At 33.8% G+C, this 7,717-nt stretch overlaps 1 long non-coding RNA gene across 1 annotated transcript in view; it reads left to right on the forward strand.

The window, feature by feature from the left end:
* The window catches only part of LOC110260235 (uncharacterized), an 81,000-nt gene extending 73,666 nt beyond the window's left edge, over positions 1 to 7,334 (forward strand). The window contains exon 5 of the long non-coding RNA XR_014842988.1: positions 5,836 to 7,334. This is a non-coding gene — a long non-coding RNA (uncharacterized LOC110260235). The remainder of the gene's footprint in view (positions 1 to 5,835) is intronic.
* Positions 7,335 to 7,717: the final 383 nt, after the last annotated feature.

The raw sequence follows: 7,717 nt of genomic DNA on the forward strand, positions 1-7,717 counted from the left end.
ACCACAGCCATAGCAAATGCCCATCCAAGCTGTATATGCAAACTATGGTGCAGCTTATGGCAATCCTGGATCCTTAATGCACTGAGTGAGGCTGGGTATTCAACCCACGTCCTAACAGACAATATTTAATATTTAATCATTGCAATATTTAATTCTTTTTCCCACTCAAAGCTGGTTGCTTCTGGTCTTCAAGTCCCTGGTTTATTTTCAAAGAGCAAAGTTTTCTTCATCTTAGGGTATCGCAGATCAAGTTTTCTCAGTTATGTTGCTTTGTATTTATAAATGTCCTGTTTCATTTCAAAGAATGAGGTTTCTTAGTATTGTGTCCTTGAGGCCCATTAGCAGAAAAGCCTTAGAGTTGCCCACCCTTTAATAAGAGTTTTTCTAGGATACAGAAATTGAGGTTGACAGCTATGGCCTCCCATCTTTGATGACAAGTATATCTTGGTTTTCTGGCATCTATTCTTAAAATATGAAGCCTGCTGACATTCCAGTTATAATTGCCTCATAAGTAATTTCTTTTCTCTCCCCAGCTGCTTGCATTTAGTTGTCTTTGGTGTTCTCCAGCTTTAGAATCACATGTCGAGGCCTGTATTCTTTGTGTTTTAACATACATTTTGCTTATCAAATTTGAATATAAGTATACCCTTTTAATAATTCTAGAAAATTCTTAGTCACTATATTTTCAAATATTAGTGCTTATTCCATTTCTTCAGAACTCTAGTGGGATAATTAAGTTGTATTCTATCCTCCAGTTTCCTTAACCTCTCTTCAATAATCTATATCTCATTGTTTTTATTCTCTAGGCTTCATAGAATTAGTATATTCAGAACCCTCTTACAATTATTTATTCCCCATAAGCCCTGGCTATAATACTGCTTAACCATCCATTGGATTTCTAACTTCAGTATTATACTTTTCTGCTAGGAGTTCATTCATTTATAAATATATATATCTTGAGGCTTTATTTATTTATTTATTTATTTTGTCTTTTTGTCTTTTTTTTTTTTTTCAAGGCCACACCCATGGCATATGGAGGTTCCCAGGCTAGGGGTCTAATCTGAGCTATAGCTGCAGGCCTACACCACAGCCAGAGCAGCACCAGATCCGAGCCGCATCTGCAACCTATACCACAGCTCAGGGCAACCCTGGATCCTTAACCCACTGAGCGAGGCCAGGGATCAAATCTGCAACCTAATGGTTCCTAGTCGGATTCATTTCTGCTGCACCATGAGGGAACTCCCAAAGCTTTTTTAAAATAAATATCATCTTATCTCTTTTTAAATTTTTTTAAAAATAAGGTATAGTTGATTAACAATGTTTCTTCAATTTCTGTTGTATAGCAAAGCAACCTAATCACACAAAATTCCCTGTGCCGTAGAGTAGGACTCCATTGTCCATCCATTCCAAATGCTACAGTTTGCATTCACTAACCACAAACTTCCCCACAATCCCACTCTCTGCTCTCTGATAACCACAGACCTACTCTCCATGTCCATAATCTGTATCTGTTTTGTATATGTAGGATCATCTGTGCCATATTTTCCATTCCACATATAAGTAATATTATATGGTATTTGTCTTTCTCTTTCTGATTTACTTTACTTAGTATGAGACTTTCTAGTTCCATCTATGTTTGTGCAAATAGCATTATTTTGTCCTTTTTATGGCTGAGTAGTATTCCATTGTATATATGTACCACTCTTCTTAATCCATTCATCTGTCAATGGACATTTAGGTTGTTTCCATGTCTTGGCTATTGTGAATACTGCTGCAATTAACATAGGGTACATTTATCTTTTCCAATGAGAGTTTTGTCTGGATATATGCCCAGAAGTGGAACTGCTACATCATGTGATAGTTCTACATTTAGGTTTCTGGGGTACCTCCATACCGTTTTCCATTATGATTTTACCAAATTATGTTCCCAGCAGCAGTGAAGGAGGTTACCCTTTTCTCCACACCCTCTCCAGCGTTTATTTGCTGACTTGTTAATGATGACCCATTCTGACCTGTGTGAGGTGGTATCTCATTTTTGTTTTAATTTGCATTTCTCTAATATTTAGTGATGTTGAGCATTTTTTTTTTCATCTGCCCTGTGGCCACACATGTCTTCTTTGGAGAAATGTTCGTCCTCTGCCAATTTTTAGATTGGGTTGTTTGTTTTTATGGTTTTGTTGTATGAATTATTTTTGTATTTTGGAGATTAGGCCTTTATTGGTTGCATCATTTGCAAAGATATTATTTTATCCCTTTCTGTATGTTGTTTTTTCAATTTTTTTAAATGGTTTCCTTTGCTGTGCAAAATCTTTTGAGTTTACTTAGCTCCCATTGGTTTATTTTTGCTTTTATTGACCTTATTCAAGAGGTGGATCAAACAAGATTTGCTGTGATTTTTGTTGAAGAGCATTCTGCCTATGTTTTCCTCTAGGAATTTTCTAGTATCTGACCTTATAGTTAGGTCTTTAATCCATTTTGAGTTTATTTTCATATATGGTGTTAAAGTGTTATAATTTCATTCTTTTACATGTAGCTTTCCAGCTTTCCCAGCACCATTTATTGAAGAGACTATCTTTCTTCCACTGTATGTTGTTGCCTCCTTTGTCTAGATTACTTGACCATAGATGCTTGGGTTTATTTATGGGCTTTCCATCCTGTTCCTTTGATCTACATTTCTATTTTTGTGCCAATACTATATTATTTTGATAACTGTAGCTTTGTAATTTGTCTGATGTCAGGGAGTCTGATTCCTCCATTTCCATTTTTCTTTTTCAATATTGCATTGGCTATTTGACATCTTTTGTGTTTCCATAAAAATTTTAAAATATTCTGTTCTGATTATATGATTATATGGTTATATGGTAACTTGATAGGGATTGCATTGAATCTGTAGATTGCTTTGGGTAATATAGTTATTTTGACAATATTGATTCTTCCAATCCAAGAGCATGATATATCTTTCTATTTGGTTGTTGTCTTTTTTTTTTTTTTTTTTTTTTTTTTCCTTTCCATCAGTGACTTACAGTTTTAAGAGTACAGGTCTTTTGTCTCTTTGGGTAGATTTTTTCTAGGTGTTTCATTCTTTTTGATGCTATGGTAAATGGGATGGTTTCTCCTTTTAATTTTTTAAAGTACTTCCTCTACTTCTTAAATATATTAAACATTCTTCATTATATTCTATATCTGATAATTATATTATCTGGAAATCCTCCATAATTCTTTTGTTTTTTACTGTTTGTTTTGTTATTGATTGTTTGCTAGTGTGTTTTTTAGTTAAAGGATGTGAGTTTATGTGATTAGTTGATGTATCTAGTTTAAAATACAAATCTAGTGAGGATTTGTATTTGTTTTGACCTTTACTCAATGATGCTCCTAAACTGGAACTGGGATCATTTTCACATCAGTTTATTAGTTTAGCTTTTCTGAGATACACTGGGAGTAGAATATGTAAACACCAAATACTTGAAAGTGTAAGTTTTTTAGTGGATTTTTTAAAACAACATAGATTATTCTCAAACATATTTTCTTGCCTCTTTCTATCACCAGCAGGTTTTTTTTTTTCTTACAGTAAAAATATTGAGAGAATCAGTCATCTGTAGCATTCTGTCACAACTTTACTTCTTGTTTGGACTCATGGCCTGAATCCTTTCTCAGTGAAATTAAAATGCAAACCTCTTTGAGAATGTGATAGTAAAAAAATGACTAATCATATAAAGCTTCAGTTTTATCTTAATTGCTTTTAACTCCATCTGTAAATGACTGAATCATGTCCCCTGGATATTCATATGTTAAAGCCCTAACCCCCAAAGTGACTATATTTAGACATAGAGCCTTTAAGGAAATAATTATGGTTAAATAAGGTCACAAGGGTGGGGTCCTAATCTAGGTGGCTTGATGTCCTTATTATGAGACAAGGAAGAGACACCAGGCTTTTGTGCACAAAAAGAAAAGACCACAGGAGAACACTGGAGAAGACAGCAATCAGGAAGCCAAGGAGAGAAGCTTTAGGAAAAATCAAACTCGCTAGCACCTTGAACTGGGACTTCCACCCTCTAGAAATGTGAGAAAAAAAACTCTGTTGTTTAAGCCACATAGTCTCTGGCATTTGTTGTTATTGCAGCTCCAGCAAACTAATTCACCATCTTTTTTTTTTTTTGAAGGAGAAGCTGGACACACTGGGCTTTTTTTTTTTCACTAAGCCTATGTAAATTCAAATTTATATTGGAAGTATTGAGAAAAATTATCAAAAACTTGGAAATAGTCAAAAAGTTTTACTGAATGCCTAATAAGTTTGATACTGAGGATTTCTGATTTTCTAGGGCCATGGAGTTCCTTTGACTTTTTATTTACAATTGATTAAGATAGTTTACAACTATAAGGGTAGAAGTTAACTTATGGAAGACTTAAAACAATGCAAATTACTCTTGTCTGAGACCAATATAAATATTGTCCCATTTAAAAGATATTCTCAAAGTTTATCCTTAATGCTTCTCAAAAACACCTACCATTTTGTTTCTCCTTTGGCAAACTTAATCTACCATTTATTAAAAAACATTCTACTGAAACTTTGCTCAAAAAAGCCATTGAACCAGCTTTGCCATTTCACTAGTTCCCTCATCTGTGAGTTCTTGAATAAGTATTTGGCATGCATTAATTTTACATGTTAGAGTATTGTGTTTTTGGATTTTTTCCCTTTTTTATTTTTTTATTTTTTTTATTTTTTTATTTTTTTTTGTCTTTTTGCCATTTCTTGGGCCGCTCCTGCAGCATATGGAGGTTCCCAGGCTAGGGTTCTAATCAGAGCTGTAGCCGCCGGCCTACGCCAGAGCCACAGCAACGAGGGATCCGAGCCGCATCTGCGATCTACACCATAGCTCACGGCAACACCGGATCGTTAACCCACTGAGCAAGGGCAGGGATCGAACCCACAACCTCATTGTTCCTAGTCGGATTCGTTAACCACTGCGCAACGACGGGAACTTCCCATTTTTTAAAGTTTTATTGAAGAATAGTTTATTTACAATGTTGTGATAATTTTTGCTGTACAAAAAAGTGATTCAATTGTATATGTACACACATCCATTCTCTTTCAGATTCTTTCCCCATATAGATTGTCACAAAATATGCATAGAGTTGTCTGTGCTATATAGCAGGTCCCCTTTGAGGGGCTTTTCGATCAAGATGCTCATGATGCCTAAGTAGCCAGGGGAACTTAGCATGGTGTTCAAAAAAGAATAAGAACACCTGGAATTCTGGGCTCCTGAGTGATTTCTGAAAGATTGATAATTTCTGATTTTATGGCTTTGTTTTCTTGTGATTATTGGTTACATTTTATTATGGTTTTGGTTTGTTTTTGATCTTTTCTCCATTAGCAGCAGCAAAGATTAGAAATTTAATTTTTTGATCTGACAATTTGGTGATCTCTTTTAGCAGAAATGGGATTCTATTCTCTGTTGAGTGAGAAAAGAAAGGAAATAGGGTTTTAAAAATATCTTCCTTTGTTGTGGTTTACTTCATATATTACTTGTTTATCTGTTTGTTAGCTCAAAACAATTAAGAAAATATATCAAGACCACTAACAAGAAAAGATCTGTGGAACTGGAACATTATCAAACTGGTGGTTCTTCCTTTCCTCTGATTATTGCCTAAAAACTCTTGTCATTTACTACAAACTAGAAATTAGGTCTTCTGGAAAAAAAAATAGTGAAAGGAATATTAATAAATGATGCTTTGAATAATGGTTTTGAGTATAGGCCTGTGTGTAATTTCTCTTAGAAAATTATCAGATTGTACTAAGAAACTGAGTCATAATTTCTTCATTTCTTTTTTGTCCAGACATAGACAATTTCATATGTTGACTGCTGATGTTAAGACCCAACAAAACAAGAATTATTTAAGTAGCACTGTAAAAACTGATTAGAAAACTGTATTGTAGTTAAATGTTTTGCAAAATTGTTATTATTTTTAATAGTCTGTTTTCTGATGAGTAAATGAGGAAGTAATTTAGCTTTCTTCCTTATCTTTAACCCACAAATTATTAGACCAAGCTTCTACAAACTGAAATAAAATATTCAAAAATGCTGTATGACTATCATTGACCACTCAGAATTCAAAAATAAATATTTTTACTGAGTTTCCTCATTTTCATGGCACTATAATTATTCAGTTTGGTTAAGTACACTATGTCCTCCTTTTTAATAGGGTATAATTGGACAATAAATTATGTAACCAAGCCATGAGTGTCATATTTGAGAAAGCCACTTACATGGTTAGGTAAGCCCACTATTAAGGATTAAGTGCTGTATTTTATATGTGGAACAAGTGCCAATAAAGCCTTTGAAGGAAGTTAACATGTAACCTGTTCTATGACTTATGCAACCAAGTCTCATAGTAAGAAAGTTAAATTCCTTGCAGGCTAGGAACCTTGGGAAATTTGGAAGATCTTGCCAGGAAGTGAAGGTGTTTTTCTTCGGCTTGGCTGTCTAGCCTCATATAGAAGACTAAATAATAAATCCTACTGAACATACCATCTTAAGCTCAGCAGGTTAAGGATTCAGCATTGTCACTGCTGTGGCTCAGGTCCCTGCTGTGCTGTCAGTTCAGTCCCCGGCCTAGGAACTTCCACATGCCCCAGGCATGGCCTAAATAAATAAAAAAAATACCATCTTAGTTCCCTATGAAAACTCCAGACAGACACTAATTTTCTGCTCTAATAGTTGCTTAACACCAAATGGTTCTACATTTGCTGACCATAATGAGATTTATGCATGTTCATTAACCCTTTCTGAGTGTAAACAAATGAATCAGGCCACCATGTAATGAGAATATTCCTTTTATTTTTTATTATGTTGAATAATAATTGTTGAGAATTATTTGATTACAAGTGTGAACACTGTTAAGAAAACTATGGAAAATGTGGAAATAACAAAATGGGCTTGTGGGTATTTTTTTGTTATAGTGCTAGGCATGGTCTAATAAGAATTATTTGACTTTCTATGGGATGTATATGTTTGGCATTCTATTCGTTATTGATTAAAATATTTTCTAACTCTATGAGAATATAAATTAACATAGAAAATCAAAAACAATGACAAGAATTCCTATCAGATAGCAATAAAAAATTCTGTTCAGTATAATGGATAAACCTAAAGGCTATAATTTATTGCCATATAGTACTTTGACTAATTTTGTATGTAATGCTAGTAATGCTGTTGCAGTGTTAAAATTTTTTTCTGTTAGGATATATAAATCTTTCTTCCGCAAATGTTCTTTGAACCATTAGACTTTTATTACATCTTTCAATCTGTTAATAAATTGTTGATGCTTATTCATTTTATATATTTATGAGAGTTCTATTTTTGACTTTTGAAAATAATTTTTTAGCAGAATGAATTTTGTCTTAGCTTGTTTAGCATTTTTGGATTTTTTTAAAATGTGTGGTTTTTCATGTGATCTAATCTTTTATATTACCAGGAATAGACGTTTCCCTTCTATCTTTGGACTCCATTAAATTTTCTGTACAGTGTACTTATGGGTTAAGAGAGGCATGCATTTTCAAACATCTTATTAATTTTGGAGTTCCTTTAGAAGTACTTTTCTTAAGGAGACCATGAAGAGAGAGAGAGTAGAGGGATTCTGAAGCCAGTAAGACATTAGCAGAAGCAATTTCTAGAGAAGGAAAATAGATGTGTCATGTTTCTCAATCTTATCTATTTGA

The sequence above is a fragment of the Sus scrofa genome, chromosome 4 (genome assembly GCF_054392235.1).
Source record: "Sus scrofa isolate SSC_HxYL_T2T_F1_AM1 chromosome 4, Sscrofa_HxYL_maternal_Yorkshire_Landrace_v2.0, whole genome shotgun sequence".
Lineage (NCBI taxonomy): Eukaryota > Metazoa > Chordata > Mammalia > Artiodactyla > Suidae > Sus > Sus scrofa.